Below are 19,551 nucleotides of genomic sequence, written 5' to 3' on the forward strand. Positions count from 1 at the left end.
TTATAACTTTATCGAGAATATTAGCATTATAGCTAATGAGAGGAAGTATCTGGAATTTTCATGTATGAATCAAAGAAGCTATTTTTACCTGACAATAATTCTTAAAACCATTATCTTGAGTCTTGTACAGAAATGAATCATAACCACTGAAAACCTAAAGTTTTTTAGGTTAAATTTATTCAACAGGAGACATGTTTGAAGAATTCCATAACAATAGGATACTATAGTAATACAGTAGAAGAGCTTGAAATAAAAATAAAAGAAATATGATTTTATGTGTTTAGTTCCATTTTTCAATTTTATCATTATTGATGGCTTTAATTTCTTAACTAAAATAAAATGAAGCCAACATTTTTCCACAGTTCCAAATTTCATCAGAAAATGAGTGATACCATGTTACAAGTCTCCCATATTGTAAAATATGCACACAAAACAAAAATAATATTTGAGTTTAGTAAGTGGTAGGAAAGTTACATCTAGATAATGTGGACTACTATATCTTCAATGAAATTTCCACATTAACTCTTCTTTATTCCATTTATTATTAACAATACATTTGTATTTAATATGGCATTTTAAGATACATACTGCTAGGTACTCGATGTTATAACCACGTCAAATGTTCACAAATATTCAGATGGAACACCAGATCTGGCTAATGTTACAAGTCGACTTTTTCACCCTTAGTTGTAACTAACTGGTTTGAATTCTTAACACCTCAGTGGGGGTATTATTCATTAGCCTTGAAACAAAATGTAACTATAACTACAGTGCATATTATTTACCAGGATTGTGGGTGTTTTAAGAGCCTTAGTGGATGGCACCCACCATTTGACTTTACCAGCCATTAGAACGTAATCAATGTGATGGACTGGTCCTGTTTAAAATCATCATTTATTATCATATTCTAATATACATTGTTAATACCAGCTTTTGCCTTGTATATAATAGGTACTCAACACTTTTTAAATAAATGAGTAAATGAATGTGTGTTTGTTCTTTGTCCAAAATGGGCCAAAGGACCTTCTAATATTTTATGTTTTCTTTCTCTGCTCAATGTTTTAATTGAGCTTGCATCTTTCCCTCCATGGTAACTTGTGGTTAAGTTTTATTTAGATAAGAAAAAATTTTCATCATAGCACATTAGTGGTATAGAGATATGCTTAATATGAAACTACATGGAAATCTACTTAGATATCAAAGTTTTAATAAAAATAAAGCTAGAGTATTATCATAGTTTATAATAAAAACAGACAATTAACAAAAATATGGCTTTCCATGTTATAAGTAATATATGAGCCTGCTCAAATTACCTGTTACTCAGACAAAAACAAGCATAATGCATTACTAAGCCAAAAAAGAACATTTAAATTTGGTGAAGTTAAATTTCTATATGAAGACATGCTTGCTTTACAGCTGTTCAGATGCCATAGTCATAACTTGCATTAGACTTACAATTTGACTTACGTTTGGTGGCTCTAGAAAGACAATCGACAATAATGAATTATTTTCTTCTCTGGAAAGTTCAGGCCATAGAAAGACACTGATCTTTCTCCCCTGTGTCTTCTTTGTAGATTCTATATCATGAGGAATAATAGCTCCTTGAATTTGAAGTTTCTTCCCTTACCCTTAATTGAGAGGTATGTAGCAAGAAGGCTGAGCTTGCTACACACCTCTTTTTTTTTTATTTTTTTTATTCGATATAATTTATTTACATTTCAAATGATTTCCCCTTTTCTAGCCCCCCACTCCCAGAAAGTCCCGTAAGTCCCCTTCTCTTCCCCTGTCCTCCCACCCACCCCTTCCCACTTCCCCATTCTGGTTTTGCCGAATACTGTTTCACTGAGTCTTTCCAGAACCAGGGGCCAATCCTCCTTTCTTCTTGTACCTCATTTGAAGTGTGGATTATGTTTTGGGTATTCCAGTTTTCTAGGTTAATAACCACTTATTAGTGAGTGCATACCATGATTCACCTTTTGAGTCTGGGTTACCTCACTTAGTATGATGTTCTCTAGCTCCATCCATTTGCCTAAGAATTTCATGAATTCATTGTTTCTAATGGCTGAATAGTACTCCATTGTATAGATATACCACATTTTTTGCATCCACTCTTCTGTTGAGGGATACCTGGGTTCTTTCCAGCATCTGGCAATTATAAATAGGGCTGCTATGAACATAGCTACACACCTTTAATTAGTTAGGAGAAGCTATAAGCATCTTAATCCAAAGGTGACCGTGATAACAATGTGATACTTTGCTACATGGTTCTCTGAAGAGAAATATATTAATAAATTATCCTTACTAATAATGAGTGAAAAAAATTGAACCCATTTTCTATTTGCTTCTGTCTTAGTCAGGGATTCTATTCCTGTACAAACTTTATGACCAAGAAGCAAAATGTAGAGGAAAGGGTTTATTCAGCTTACACTTCCACATTGCTGTTAACCACCAAAGTAAGTCAGGACTGGAACTCAAGCAGGTCAGGAAGCAGGAGCTAATGCAAAGTATGTGGAGGGAAGTTACTTACTGGCTTGCTTCCCCTGGCTTGCTCAACTTGCTTTCTTATAGAACCCAAGACTAACAGCCCACAGATGGCACCACCCACAAGGGGCCATCCACTCTTGATCACTGAGAAAATGCCCTACAGCTGGATCTCATGGAGTCACTTCCCCAACTGAAGCTCCTTTCTCTGTGTAACTCCAGCCCGTGTCAAGTAGACACACAAAACCAGCAAGCACACAAACTTTTGTGCTTCTTCATAAATCTTTTAGATGACTGAAACTGTGTCAACTGAATCAAACAGTGAGTGTGTTTTCTTCTTACCAAAGGCAATGTATGAGAAGTCCCAAGGCCTAATAGCTGAGATATTGGAAATACCATCGCACAAACAAACACAGCACCCTACAGTACAAACCTGACGAGCATCTAGGAAACAGGATCTAGGGCCAGGGAGCAAATTCAAGGTAGAAGGTTGTAAGTAGTGAAGGGGAAAAGTGAAAATCGGGATAAAGGAGGAACGCTGGCTGTGGCAGAGCTTCAAACACTAGGGGAAGGGTACTGTACCAATACCAGCAGGCCCTCTTTCTACTTTGGGCTCTCCCTTCCTGCTTCCCGGATTTAGCAGTGATAGAGATTTGGCCACACTAACTCAGAGAGGAACTGTGACCCAAACACAAAGGACTCAGACAAAAAGACATATTCTATATAGGTTTTCAGTTTCCAAACTGGAGCCCCACCCTATCTTAGGAGAGATACAGCTTCAGCTTCAGCTTCAATAGGGCACTTGTCTACCCTTCTCAGAAGCAGAGAGCTAAATCTCTGGAACCCCAAACAACAATACAATCTTGGGCTCTCAGGGACTTACAATTTAAACGTTCATCAGTAAGGACATTTAGTTACACTGTGCACGAGAGGAGACAAACAGACACACGCACACACATACATACACACACACACACACATGCACTCATACAACCAGAAAATAGCCTAGTGATTTGGAAAAGAGGAAGAGGAGGAAAAAAAACTTTAATTTAATTTATTTATTTATTTTACTTATTCAGTTTATATCCATCTCACTGTCCTCTTCCCAGCCACCCCCTCCCACAATCCTTCCCCAATCCCTCCCCTACCCTGTGGGAGCCACTATGGGTATACCTCCCCCACCCTGGCACTTCAAGTCTCTGCAAAGCTAGGTACTTCCTCTTCCATTGAGGCCAGACAAGGTAGCTCAGCTAATAGAACATATCCCACATACAGGCAACAGCTTTTGGCATTGCCCCAATTTCAGTTGTTTGAGATCCACATGAAGGTCAAGGAGCACATCGTATGCTCTTTGGTTGGTAGTTCAGATTTAAAGTCCCAAAGGTCTAGAAGAGGCCACCTCCTGTACCCAGGCAGGAACTCCAGTGGACTAATAGAGACAGACCAACCCACCATAAAACTTTCAACCCAAAATGTATTCCGTCTACAAGTAACGCAGACACAGATGAGGGAGACAAGACTGAGGGAATGGCTAACCAATAACCGGCCCGAGCTGACAGGAACATGTTTTCCTCTGAGAGGCTCCACCCAGCAACTGACTCAGACAGATGCAGACAAGCACAGGCAAACAGTGGATGGAGCCTGGGAAGAAGAGAAGGATTGAGGGCCCAGAAAGGAATAGGAACCCCATGGGAGAGGAGAAATTTAAGCAGCTTAGCTATCATTGCATTTCAGACATGGTGCCACAAACTAGAAGTGAGTTTGGATTTTGGACCTCATGACAGGGGCAGGGGCTCCTTACCCCTAAAGGAAAGGTCAAGGTGCACAGAGCAAAAACAATACCTTTGCATTAAGCAGAGTAAAAGGATGGATAGCCTGTTGTGGTGTTATTCCAGAGGAGTGGTTCTTACAGAGCCTCTGAGATCCCTCCAAATACTCTCAACATGGGGCAGACAAAGATGACAGCGGTTGCAACAAGGAGCAGAGAAGCTGCATCTGCTGTTGTCGAGCTCAGCAGGAAGTAATCCAGGCAGCTGGTGAAGATGCTAAGTCCTCACAGACTGAACATGAGAAGGTACAGGCATGTGCCCAACACATGATGGAAATCCAGAAACCCCTCCAGGATTTCAAAGGGAGGGCATAAATAAGGAAAAGGGGGCAAACAGTTGTAATAAGGCTGAAAAGAAAAAAATTGAGATGCCAACGTTAGCAAGTATTTATTAGTGTCTTCCAAGATAGGAGAACAGGAGTGTGTAAGTAAAATTGGTGGATTCTGGGGACTTCAGGGAAAGAGACCTTCTTACCTGTCATCTTTGCATGAACCTCTGAAAAGCACCTCAAGATTTATGAGAAAGGTATTTCTGAAGATGTTCAGTATCCTGCTGTTAGATATATAAAAACATCTGGAGGCTCAAGCCTTAAGGTTCCTTTTCTGGTAGATGGATGCTGGCTGGAATTGGTGGCATACAGGACCATTTATTCCCTCTTTAAGTCTTCCCCATGTTAACTAGTGTTTCCCATCAGCAGAGCTAATTAGAAACCTGCTGAAATATTGAAAGGACAATTTTTGCTTCAAATGGAAACATGAAAATGTCCAGGAGAGCTAAAACAATCCTGAATAATAAAAGAACTGCTGGCAGTATCACCAAATCCAACCTCAAATCGTACTACAAAGCTACAGTGACAAAAACAGACATGGTAATGGAATAAAGTTGAAGACACATACATAAATCCATATAACTATGAACACATTATTCTTTTAGAAAGAAGCCAGAAATACACATTGGAATGTAAAATAGCATCTTTAACAAATGGTGTTGGTCAAACTGCATGACTTCATATAGAAAAATCCAAATAGAGCCATCTTTACCATCCTGCACAAAACTCAACTTCGAATAGATCAAAGGAATCAACATAAAACCAGATACACTGAATTATGATAGAAGAGAAAGTGGAGAATAGCTTTGAACTCATTGGACTTTCTGAACAGAACACCTTTAGCATGGGCACTAAGATCAACAATTAACAAATGGAACCTCATGAAACTGAAAAGCTTCTGCACAGCAAAGGACATCATTGTTCAGGCAAAGTGGCAGCCTACAGAATGGGAAGAGATTTTACCAACTACACAGCCAATAGAGGTTTAATATCCAAAATACATAAAGAATTAAAAACTAGAAATCAAGAAAACAAATAACCATTTAAAAAAACAAGCAGTACAGGATTAAACAGGAAATTCTCGAAAGAGGAAACTCAAATGGCTGAGAATCATTTAAAGGAATATTCAAAATCCTTAGTCATCAGGGAAATGAGATTTCATCTTACTCCCATCAGAATGGTTAAAATCAATAAAGCAAGTACCAGCTCATGCTGGCAAGACTGTGGAGTAAGAGAAATGGCCCTCTATGGTTGGGGTGCAAACTTGAACAGCCACTATGAAAATCAATGTGGTCATACCTCAGGTAGACAGGAATGTTTCTACCTCAATATCCAGCTATACCACTCTTGGGCATATACCCAAAGGATGTTTCATCCTACCACAGAGACCCATGCTTAACCATGTTCATTGCTGTTTGTCTTAGTTATGGTTTTACTGCTGTTGAACAGACACAATGGCCAAGGCAACTGTTATAAGGACACTTAATTGGAGCTGGCTTACAGGTTCAGACCAGTACCATCAAGGCAGGAACATAGCAGCATACAGCCAGGCATGGCACAGGAGGTGCTGAGAGTTGCACATCTATAACTGAAGGCTGCTAGCAGAATACTGGCTTTCAGACAATAGGATGAGGGTCTTAAAGCCCAAGCCCACAATGGCACACCTACTCCAACAAGGCCATACCTCCTAATAGTGCCGCTCCCTGGGCCAAGCATATACGAACCATCACACTGTTTTATTCATAATAGCCATAAATACACAATCTAGGGGTCTATCAACTGATGAATTGATGAAAAAAAAAGTGTGGTTCACTTACACAATGTATTATCACTCAGCTGTTAAAAAAAAGAAATCACGAAATTCACATGTAAATGAGTGCAACTAGGAAAAAAAAAGTCATCCTAAGTTAGATAACACAGTCCCAGAATGACAAATATAAGATGTACTCACTTATGTGTGGACATTACCTGTTAAGTTAATGATAACCAGGTTATAAGCCATAGAACCATAGAGGTTAGGTGTAGAATGAAGGACTAGGTGGTACAGATAGACCTCCCTAGAAAAGGGAAACAGAATACATATGTATGGATATATGGGGGGAATAGAATTAAACAATCCATTGGGTAATGGGACACAAGAGAGGGACAATAGAGTGAGTATGGTAGGGAGAGACAACTAAAATTAAGAGCCATTTGAGCAGTAGTATGAAAACATAATACAGTAGAAACTTCCTAAAATATACATACATATGAAGGTAATCTAAATTAAATCATCAAGTAATAAGGGAGTCAGAGTGCCAAATGGCTATCTCTTGTCACCAAATGAAACTTCCAATACCAGGTTCGGGTTATATCGAATTGTTGGCCAAAGGGGTCCCATCGGAATCCCCACACAACCAAGGCTGTTGCCAAGACAATAAGTTGCTCTGCACAAACGGACAGCAAGGCCCCACAGCTGAAGAAACCACCTCCACAACTCATTGTCAGTTTTTTCCCATTTATTCAGAAAGCAAGCTCAGGTCTTTCAGTTTTTATGACTTGTACCCAATAAGAATCAGAAGAACCAAATCCTTTTGGTTTTAACTTTATTTTTTGCCATAACCAATGGTATACAGAGTAATTCAGCAATGGGTAGGTGAAGAAGTCGTAATCTTAATTTCCCTGGTGTAATCTGCATCTATAACTGCTGGGGCAATCATTGATCCCAACATAGTGTGGCACTGATTCTTCCCAGAAGGAACAATCCTACAGTTCCTCGTGCTAATGGACCATATATACTAGTAGGAAGAGCCTGCAATCCCCATCTCGGGAGTTTATACTATGTAGGTGGAAGGGCAGAGGTCCAGTCTTGTGCTGCCTGGGGTGGCTTGGAAGAGATCCCAAAAGGATTGTTTTGCTGAGGAATTAACTGCATTACCCTATAGCATTGTTTCTATTTCAGGGCCTCCTATTTCCCTGAGGGAAAGGATTTCCTAAGGCATCTCTCTTACACCTGCATGTATTAGTCCAATGTGCCCCTCTCCTACACCAAGGAGAACATCCTGGTTTTCTCTCATTACTGTTTTCCTTAGTTCTATTGGACAAGTCCTCACTAGATGCCCTTTCTATCCACACCCAAAACAACTTCCAGGAGGCCCATTAATCCTCCCTTTCCTTTTCCCATCTGTTGAAACAAGCTTGTCATACAGTCTTTCCCATGGCCACACCCTGAGTTTAAGAGGGACCAATAATAGAACATAATCTAATACAGTCTGTAATGGTCCCAGTCTTTCTATAAGGTCTTATGGCAACCAGAAAGGCTGTGTTTGCATTCTCATATGCCAATGGTTTTGCTAAAAGCATTCACCATTAGTGTCTCCAAACACTCTCCAGGCTACTTTCATCAACCTAGCAATAAATTCCTGAAAAGGCTCATCAGATCCCTACCTTATTTTTTGAGGTTTCTTGAGACAAATCCCCTTTAGTAGGCCGAGTGTTCCAGGCCCTGCGAATAGCAGTGCCAATCTGAGCTTAAGTACCAGGATTAAGTTGTAACTGATTCTGTATTTCCTGAAATTGACCTTCTCTTGCCAACATCTCATAAGTAACTGGATTGATAGCTCTAACATTTAACTTTGCTGTCTGTTGGCATTTTTCAAAAAATTCTGTTTTCCACAACAAACAACCTCCTCCTCCCAAACATGCATGAGCTAACTGTTTCCCTGGGTTGGGTCATACCATATGTGGTTCTCTAGAGTCACTCCAACCTTGAGTTACCAGTTTTCAGCCAACTTTTTGTTACCAATGTTAGAAATTTTTAATCATACCCAATAACGTATAAGCCTATAATCTATAACCAATACAAGTGGGACATATTTATACATTTAAGCAAACATGAAGTGGCCACACATTTACTTATTTTACTAGACAGTTTTTTTTTCACTTTTTCTAGCTGTAATTTTAAGGGAAGAGCTCCTTGTTACAGAGCTTTTCCAGGAGACACAACCAACTGTTTCTTTACCATAAAACTCAAGAAGCTGCTGGCCCCTTTAAGAGCAGCATACAGCTCCTGTCAGGGCTTTTACAGCTGTGCTAAACTCCTAACTACAGGTGCAGGGCAACTTATCAGTTTTTCTTGTACCAACTGAGATTGCCTATTTTTTAAAAAATGATTTATTATATGTAAGTACATTGTAGCTGTGTTCAGACACCTTTTTTTCTCTTTCCAGCTCACAGATTTATTTATTATATGTAAGTACACCCCAGAAGAGGGCATCAGATCTCACCACGGATAGCCATGAGCCACCATGTGGATGCCGGGACCCGAACTCAGAACCTTCAGAAGAGCAGCCAGTGCTCCTAACGGCTCAGCCATCTCTCCATCCCAAGACTGCTTTTTAAAATAATGAGCTAAAACTAAATCAAGGGGTGAGCGACCAGCAGATAAAGTTTTAACCATTTTTTCTTTTGAACGGGAAACACAGAGCAACGATCATACAGCGAAACAAAACTACAGACGTTAACTGATAGACATGGACAAACTGGTGCACCACGGACAGACAATACACAGAGAGGGAAGAGAACTAGATGAGTCAAAGGGACCCAGATATCCTACTTAAGGGATCCAGAACCAGAACTAAGCATTTCTCCTGGAGGAACCAGAGAGGAAGCAGGACATCCCCTGACCTCCTCCTGTCCCTAGGTGAGCTCTAGAACAGCCTATGTTCGTGCTCCTTCTCTCTCACCAAAGTGTCCCAGACAGAGGGGCAACTGCTTTTCTGAAACCCATTCTATCTCTCATGTAAATGGTCTCTAATCAGGATCCAAACACTAAAAGCATCTATGAGAATGATCTTCAATTCTCTAGGTTCTATCATAACTCTAAACACTTACACAAAATTCATTCTATCATTACCTTGTCCATTCCCACAAGGTTTATTCACCACTGGCCCAGATCTTTCTTTCTATTTTTTTTTTAAATTTTCCTTTACTTTCCTTTTTCCTTTTCAAGAGCTCCTTTTTCTGAGGTGTCCTTCACTGTATTCCCCTTACCTGAGCTCCAGTGTCAAGATGCCACCTGACCAAGCCAGCTCAGCCAGTCAACCCAGTCCCAAGGGAGGGAGGGAGGATTGAAAATAATAATAATAATAATAATAATAATAATAATAATAATAATAATAATAATTAGACAAAATTATAACATGACTCTATCCAGTGCTGAGGCTTTTTTTTTTTTTGCAGTCTGCTTTTATATCATTCTAGGTACATCCAAAAAATGTGGTCAGTTCTTAGATCAAAGACAAAGTAAGCAAGCAAAGTAGTAAAGAAGAAGATCACATGAGATAGCAATTAAGTAAAGTAGTAAGCAAAGAGATCACATAAGGTAGTAATTGAGCAAAGTAGTAAACAAAGCCCTGTGGTCACTATTTCTAATATTCTTATCTGAGCCTACCTCCTTGTTACCTACCTCCTTGAGCTCAGTGACAAATGCCAAATTCCTATAAGCAGCACCAAAAGCTCTCAACAAGGGATTTTTTGGTTGGATTTTTTTTTTGATCCTCATTGTGTTCATCTTGTGCTGCCTGTATGTGCATTGGTGTCAGACCATGTACCGAAACATGGGTAGACTAATAAAATTTCTGGCCATATCAATATACAGACAAATATTGGGACTGGAGAGACATCTCAGAGATTAAGAACATTTGCTGCTCTTGTAGAGGGCATGGGCTCAGTTACCAGCATTCAGGTTGGGGAGTTCTCAAACACTGTAACACTGCTCTATAGGATCTGATGTCCTCTTCTGTCTTTCCTGGGACTCAATACATGTGGGCTCAGAAATGTGCAAGAAGACAGGAGAGTGCATATGAGTGCACACACACAAATCTCTCTCTCTCTCTCTCTCTCTCTCTCTCTCTCTCTCTCTCTCTCTCTCTCTCTCTGGTTTGGTTTTAGTTTAGGTTTTGTTTTTATTTTTTATTTTTTCAAGACAGGATCTCACTATGTAGCTCTGGCTGTCCTGGGATTCACTATGGAGACAAAGTTGGTCTGGAACCCACAGAGATTTCTCCCCCTGACTTGATAGAGTTAAATGTGTGTATCTCACCCTTATTCATAAAAGAAACTTTACTAAAGCTCAAAACACACATTGCACCTAACACATTAATTTTGGGTGACTTCAACACTCCACTCTCCTCAATGGAACAATCAGGAAAACAGAAACTAAACAGGGACACAGTGAAACTAATTGAAGCTTTGGACCAATTGGATTTTATATATATAGAACATTTCATCCTAAAGCAAAAGAATATACCTTTTTCTCAGCACCTCATGGTATCTTCTCCAAAATCAACCATATAACTGGTCACAAGACAGACCTCAACAAATATAAGAAGATCAAACTAATCCCATGCCTCCTATCAGATCACTATGAAGAAGAGTCTTCAATAGCAACAAAAACAACGAAAGCCCACATACACATGGAAGCTGAATAATACTCTACTCAATGATACCTTGGTCAAGGAAGTAATAAAGAAAGAAATCAAAACTTTTTAAGAATTTAATGAAAATGAAGACACAAAATACCCAAATCTATGGGACACAATGAAAGCAGTGCTAAGAGGAAAACTCATAGCCCTGAGTGCCTCCAAAAAGAAACTGGAGAGAGCACACACTATCAGCTTAACAGCATACCTTAAAACCCTGGAGCAAAAAGAAGCTAATTCTCCAGCTCCATCCATTTGACTAAGAATTACATAATCCACACATCAAATGAGGTACAAGAAGAATGGAGGAGTGGCCCCTTATTCTAGAAAGACTCAGTGAAGCAGTATAGGGCAAAACCAGAACAGGGAAGTGGGAAGGGTTGGGTGGGAAAACAGGGGGAGGGAAGGAGGCTGATGAGGGGGAGGGAGTAGGGGTCTAGAAAAGGGGAAATCATTTGAAATGTAAATAAAAAATATATCTAATTAAAAAAAAGAAAAAATATTTGCAATTTATAATGGACAAATAAATACCGTTAATAATAAAAAAAAAGAATTTCATGAATTAATTGTTTCTAATGGCTGAATAGTACTCCATTGGAGAAATCATACTAAGTGAGGTAGCCCAGTCTCAAAAGATCAATCATGGTATGCACTCACTAATAAATGGGTATTAGCCTAGAAAATTGGAATACCTAAGACATAATCCACACATCAAATGATGTACAGGAAGAACGGAGGAGTGGCCCCTGGTTCTGAAAAGACTCAGTGTAGAAGTATAGGGCAATACCAGAACAGGGAAGGGGGAAAGGATGGATGGGGGAACAGGGGGAGGGAAGAGGGCTTATGGGACTTTTGGGGAGCGGGGAGCCAGAAAAGGGGAAATCATTTGAAATGTAAATAAAAAATATATGGAGTAAAAAAAAAAAGAAGAAGAAGCTAATTCACCCAGGAATTGTAGAAGACAGGAAATTATCAAACTAAGGGCTGAAGTCAATCAAATAGAAACGAAGAGAACCATACAAATAATCAACAAAACCAGGAGCTGGTTCTTTGAGAAAATCAACAAGATAGATAAACCATTAGCCAGAATAACCAAAGGGCACAGAGAAAGTTTCCAAATTAACAAAATTAGAAATGAAAAGGGAGATATAACAACAGAAACTGAGGAAATACAAAAAAAAAATCATCAGATCCTACTACAAAAGCCTATACTCAAAACAATTGGATAATCTTGAGAAAATGGCCAATTTCCTAGACAGATACCAAATACTAAAATTAAATCAGGATCAAATAGACCACCTAAACAGTCCCACCTATAACCCCTAAAGAAATAGAAAGGGTCATAGAAAGTCTTCCAACCAAAAAAAGCACAGGATCAGATGGTTTTGGTGCAGAATTCTATCAGACCTTCAAAGAAGATCTAACACCAATACTTTTCAAACTATTCCACAAAATAGAAACAGAAGGAACACTACCCAATTTGTTCTACGAAGCCACAATTACACTGATACCAAAACCACACAAAGATGCAACAAAGAAAGAGAACTTCAGACCAATTTCCCCTATGAATATTGATGCAAAAATACTCAATAAAATTCTTGCCAACTGAACCCAAGAACACATCAAAACAATCATTGACCATGATCAAGTAGGTTTCATCCCAGGGATGCAGAGATGGTTCAATATACGAAAATCCATCAATGCAATCCATTGCATAAACAAACTCAAGGAAAAAAAACCCACATGGTCATTTCTTTAGAAGCTAAAAACGCTTTTGATAAAATTCAGCATCCTTTCATGCTTAAAGTCTTGGAAAGAACAGGAATTCAAGGCCCATTCATAAACATAGTAAAAGCAATATACAGCAAACCAGTAGCCAACATCAAACTAAATGGACAGAAACATGAAGCAATATCACTAAAATCAGGAACTAGAAAAGACTACCCCATTTGGAGTTGAGCTTAGTACAAGGAGATAAGGATGGATCAATTCGCATTCTTCTGCATGCTGACCTCCAGTTGAACCAGCACCATTTGTTGAAAAGGCTATCTTTTTTCCATTGGATGTTTTCAGCTCCTTTGTCTAGGATCAAGTGGCCATAGGTGTGTGGGTTCATTTCTGGATCTTCAATCCTGTTCCATCGATCTGCCTGCCTGTCACTGTACCAATACCATGCAGTTTTTAACACTATTGCTCTGTAGTATTGCTTGAGGTCAGGGATACTGATTCCCCCAGAATTTCTTTTGTTGTTGAGAATAGTTTTAGCTATCCTGGGGTTTTTGTTAATCCAGATGAATTTGAGAATTGTTCTTTCTAACTCTATGAAGAACTGAGTTGGGATTTTGATGGGTATTGCGTTGAATCTGTATATTGCTCTTGGCAAAATGGTCATTTTAACTATATTAATCGTGCCGATCCATGAGCATGGGGGATTTTTCCATTTTTTGAGGTCTTCTTCCATTTCCTTCTTCAGAGTCTTGAAGTTCTTGTCATACAGATCTTTCACATGTTTGGTAAGAATCACCCCAAGGTACTTTATACTGTTTGTGGCTATAGCAGCCCTATTTATAATAGTCAGAAGCTGGAAAGAACGCAGGTATCACTCAACGGAAGAGTGGATGCAAAAAATGTGGTATATATTCGCAATGGAGTACTATTCAGCCATTAAAAACAATGTATTCATGAAATTCTTAGACAAATGAATGGAGTTGGAGAACATCATACTAAGTGAGGTAACCCAGTCTCAAAAGATCAATCATGGTATGCACTCACTAATAAGTGGATATTAGCCTAGAAAATTGGAATACCCAAAACATAATCCACACATAAAATGAGGTACAAGAAGAATGGGAGGAGTGGCCCCTGGTTCTGGAAAGACTCAGTGTAGCAGTATAGGGCAAAACCAGAACAGGGAAGTGGGAAAGGGTAGATGGGAGAAGAGAGGGAGGGAAGGGAGCTTATGTGACTTTCGGGGAGTGGGGGTGTCTGAAAAGGGGAAATCATTTGAAATGTAAACAAAAATATATCGAATGAAAAAAGAAAAAAAAGAGAAAAGACTGCCCCCTTTCTCCATATCTTTTCAATATAGTAATTGAGGTCCTAGCCAGAGCAATTAGACAACATAAGGAGGTCAAAGGGATACAAATTGTTAAGGAAGAAGTCAAATTATCACTATTTGCAGATGATATGATAGTATACTTAAGTGATCCAAAAAAAACTCCACCAGAGAATTACTACAGCTGCTAAACAACTTCAGCAAAGTGGCTGGTTATAAAATCAACTCAAGCAAATCAGTAGCCTTCCTATACTCAAAGGATAAGCAGGCTAATAAAGAAATTAGGGAAATGAGACCCTTCACAATAGCCACAAACAATATAAAATATCTTGGTGTGACTCAAACCAAACAAGTGAAAGATCTGTATGACAAGAACTTCAGGTCTATGAAAAAGGAAATCGAAGAAGACTTCAGAAAATGGAAAACTCTTCCATGCTCATGGATTGGCAGGATTAATATAGTAAAAATGACCATTGCCAAAAGCAATATACAGATTCAATGCAATCCCCGCCAAATGCCAACTCAGTTCTTCATAGAGTTAGAAAGAGCAATTCTCAAATTCATCTGGAATAACAAAAAATCCAGGATAACTAAAACTATTCTCAACAGTAAAAGAACTTCTGGGGATATGTGTATCCTGGACCTCAAGCAGTACTACAGAGTAATAGTGTTAAAAACTGCATGGTATTGGTACAGTGACAGGTAGTTAGATCAATAGAATAGGATTGAAGATCCAGAAATAAACCCACAAACCTATGGTCACTTGATCTTCGACAAAGCTGAAAACATCATGTGCAGAAAAGATAGCCTTTTCAACAAATGGTGCTGGTTCAACTGGAGGTCAGCATGCAGAAGAATACAAATTGATCCATTCTTATCTCCTTTTACCAAGCTCAACTCCAAGTGGATCAAGGACCTCCACATAAAATCTGACACACTGAGACTAATAGAAAAGAAACTGGGGAAGACCCTTCAGAATATGGACACAGGGGAAAAGTTCCTGAGCAGAACACCAATAGCTTATGCTCCAAGACCAAGAACTGACAAATGGGACCTCATAAAATTACAAAGTTTATGTTAGGGAACGGACACTGTCAAAAGGACAAAATGGCAACCAAGAAATTGGGAAAAGATCTTCACCTATCGTACATCCGACAGAGGGATAATATCCAATATAAACAAAGAACTCAAGAAGTTAGACTCTAGAGAACCAAATAACCCTTTTAAAAATGGTTTTTTTTCATTTATATTCTTTTTTTTATTCTTTATTTTTTGTATTCTTTATTTATATTCCAAATGATTTCCCCTTTTCTGAATCCCCACTCCCCGCAAGTCCCATAAGCCCTCTTCCCTCCCCCTGTTCCTCCATCTACTTCTTCGAATTTCCCTGTTCTGGTATTCCCCTATACTGTTGCATTGAGTCTTTCCAGAACCAAGGACCACTCCTCCATTCTTTTTGGACATCATTTAATATGTGGATTATGTCTTGGGTATTCAAAGTTTCTAGGTTAATATGCACTTATCAGTGAGTGCATACCATGATTGATCTTTTGAGACTGGTTTACCTCACTTACTATGATGTTCTCCAGCTCCATCCATTTGTCTACAGATTTCATGAATTCATTGTTTCTAATGGCTGAATACTACTCCATTGTGTAAATATACCACATTTTTTCTATCCATTCCTCCATTGAGGGACACCTGGGTTCTTTCCAGCTTCTGGCTACTACAAATAGGGCTGCTATGAACATAGTGGAGCATGTGTCCTTATTACATGCTGGGGAATCCTCTGGGTATATGCCCAGGAGAGGTATAGCAGGGTCCTCCGGAAGTGCCATGCCCAGTTTTCTGAAGAAAGCAGACTGATTTCCAAAGTGGTTGCACCATCTTACAATCCCACCAGCAGTGGAGGAGTGTTCCTCTTTCTCCACATCCTTGCCAGTACCTGCTGTCTCCTGAATTTTTGACCTTAGCCATTCTGACTGGTGTGAGGTGAAATCTCAGGGTTGTTTTGATTTGCATTTCCCTAATGATTAATGATGTTGAACATTTATTAAGGTGTTTCTCAGCCCTCTGAAGTTCTTTATGTGAAAATTCTTTGTTTACCTCAGTACCCCACTTTTTAATGGGGTTATTTGGTTCTCTGGGTTCTCTACCTTCTTGAGTTCTTTGTATATATTAGATATTAGCCCTCTGTCAGATTTAGGGTTGGTGAAGATCCTTTCCCAATCTGTTGGTTTGACTTTTTGTCCTTCTGACAGTGTCCTTTGCCTTACAGAAACTTTGTAGCTTTATGAGGTCCCATTTGTCAATTCTTGATCTTAGAGCATAAGCTATTGTTCTATTCAGGAAAATTTCTCCTATGCCCATGTCCTCAAGGTTCTCCCCCAGTTTCTTTTCTATTAGTTTCAGTGTATCAGGTTTTATGTGGAGGTCCTTGATCCATTTGGAGTTGAGCTTAGTACAAAGAGATAAGAATGGATTGATTCCCATTCTTCTGCATGCTGACCTCCAATGGAACCAGCACCATCCCACTGGATGCTTTCAGCTCCTTTGTCGAAGATCAAGTGACTATAGGTGTGTGGGTTCATTTCTGGGTCTTCAATCCTATTCCATTGATCTGCTTGCCTGACATTGTACCAATACCATGCAGTTTTTATCACTATTGCTCTGTAGTAAAGTTTGAGGTCTGGGATACTGAATCCCCCTGAAGTTCTTTTACTGTTGAGAATAGTTTTAGATATCCTGGGTTTTTTGTTATCCCAGATGAATTTGAGCATTGCTCTTTCTAGCTATATGAAGAACTGGGTTGGGATTTTTATGGGGATTGCATTGAATCTGTGATTGCCTTTGGGAAGATGGCCATTTTAACTATATTAATCCTGCCAATCCATGAGCATGTAAGATTTTTGCATTTTCTGAGGTCATATTCAATTTCCTTCTTCAGAGATCTGAAGTTCTTGTCACATAGGTCTTTCACTTGTTTGGTTAGAGTCACACCAAGATACTTTATGCTGTTTGTGGCTATTGTGAAGGGTGTCATTTCCCTAATTTGTTTCTCAGTCTGCTTATCCTTTGAGTACATAAAAGCTACTGATTTGTTTGAGTTGATTTTGTAGCCAGCCACTTTGCTGAAGTTGTTTATCAGCTGTAGGAGTTCTCTAGTAGAGTTTTTTGGGTCAGTTAAGTATACTACCATATCATCTGCAAATAGTGATAGTTTGAATTCTTCCTTTCCAATTTGTATCCCTTTGACCTCCTTATGTTGTCTAATTGCTCTAGCTAGGACTTCAAGAATTATATTGAAAAGATATGGAGAGAGAGGACAGCCTTGTCTAGTCCCTGATTTTAGTGGGATTGCTTCAAGGTTCTCTCCATTTAGTTTGATGTTGGCTACCAGTTTGCTGTACATTGCTTTTACTATGTTTAGATATGGCCTCGAATTCCTGTCCTTTCCAAGACTTTTAGCATGAAAGGATGCTGAATTTTGTCAAATGCTTTTTCAGCATCTAATGAGATGATCATATGGTTTTTTTTCTTTGAGTTTGTTTATGTAGTGGATAGCATTGATGGATTTCCTTATATTGAACCATCCCTGCATCCCTGGGATGAAGCCCACTTGATCCTGGTGGATGATCGTTTTGATGTGTAATTGGATTTGGTGAGCAAGAATTTTATTGAGTATTTTTGCATCGATATTCATAAGGGAAATTGGCCTGAAGTTCTCTTTCTTTGTTGCATCTTTGTGTGGTTTTGGTATCAGGGTAATTGTGGCTTCGTAGAACAAGTTGGGGAGTGTTCCTTCTGTTTCTATTTGGTGGAATAGTTTGAAGAGTATTGGTGTTAAGTCCTCTTTGAAGGTCTGATAGAATTCTGCAATGAAACTATCTGGTCCTGTGCTTTTTTTGGTCGGAAGGCTATCTATGACCCTTTCTATTTCTTTAGGAGTTATGGGTTTGTTTAGATGATCTATTTGATCCTGGTTTAATTTTGGTATTTGGTATCTGTCTAAGAAATTGTCCATTTCCTCCAGATTCTCCAGTTGTGTTAAGTACAGGCTTTTGGATTAGGATCTAATACAAATTTTTGAATTTCCTCAGTTTCTGTTGTAATATCTCCCTTTTCATTTCTAATTTTGTTAATTTGGATACTTTCTCTGTGCCCTTTGGTTATTCTGGCTAATGGTTTATCTATCTTGTTGATTTTTCTCAAAGAACCAGCTCCTGGTTTTGTTGATTTTTTGTATGGTTCTTTCTTTCTTTCTACTTGATTGATTTCAGCCCTGAGTTTGATGATTTCCTGTCTTCTCCTCCTCCTGGGTGAATTAGCTTCTTTTTGTTCCAGGGCTTTCAGTTGTTCCATTAATCTTCTAGTGTATGCTCTCTTGAATTTCTTCTTGGAGGCACTCAAAGCTATGAATTTTACTCTTAGCACTGCTTTCATTGTGTCCCATAGATTTGTGTATGTTGTGCCTTAATTTTTGTTAAATTCTAAAAAACTTTGATTTCTTTATTTCTTCCTTGACCAAGGTATCATTGAGTAGAGTATTGTTCAGTTTCCATGTGTATGTGGCCTTTCTGTTGTGTTTATTGTTATTAAAGACCACTTTTACTCCATAGTGATCTGATAGGAGGCATGGGGTTATTTCAATGTTCCTATATTTGTTGAGGTCTGTCTTGTGACCAACTATATGATTGATTTTGGGAAAGGTACCTTGAGGTGCTGAGAAAAAGGTATATTCTTTTGCTTTGGGATGAAAAGTTCTAAATATATCTGCTAAATCCAATTGGTCCAAAGCTTCAATTAGTTTCACAGTGTCCCTGTTTAGTTTCTGTTTCCCTGATCAGTCCATTGATGAGGGTGGAGTGTTGAAGTCACCTACAATTATTGTGTTAGGTGCAATGTGTTCTTTGAGCTTTAGTAAAGTTTCCTTTATGAATGAGGGTGCCCTTGTATTTGGAGCATAGATGTTCAGGATTGAGAGTTCTTCTTCTTGGATTTTTCCTTTGACCAGCAAGAAGTGACCTTCCTTGTCTCTTTTGATGATATTAGGTTGAAAGTAAATTTTATCTGATATTAGAATGGCAACCCCTGCTTGTTTCCTGAGACCATTTGCTTATAGAATTGTCTTCCAGCCTTTTACTCTAAGGTAGTTTTTGTCTTTGACACTGAGGTGTATTTCCTGTGTGCAGCAAAATGTAGGGTCCTGTTTACGTAACCAGTCTGTTAGTTTATGTCTTTTTATTGGGGAATTGAGTCCATTGATGTTAACAGATATTAAGGAGTAGTTATTGCTTCCTATCATTTTTGATGTTAATTTTATACTTGTGTGGTTATCTTCTTTTGGGTTTGATGAAAGAAGCTTAATATCCTGCTCTTTCCAGGGTATAGTTTCCC

The sequence above is a fragment of the Apodemus sylvaticus genome, chromosome 9, assembly GCF_947179515.1.
Source record: "Apodemus sylvaticus chromosome 9, mApoSyl1.1, whole genome shotgun sequence".
In the NCBI taxonomy this organism is placed as follows: domain Eukaryota; kingdom Metazoa; phylum Chordata; class Mammalia; order Rodentia; family Muridae; genus Apodemus; species Apodemus sylvaticus.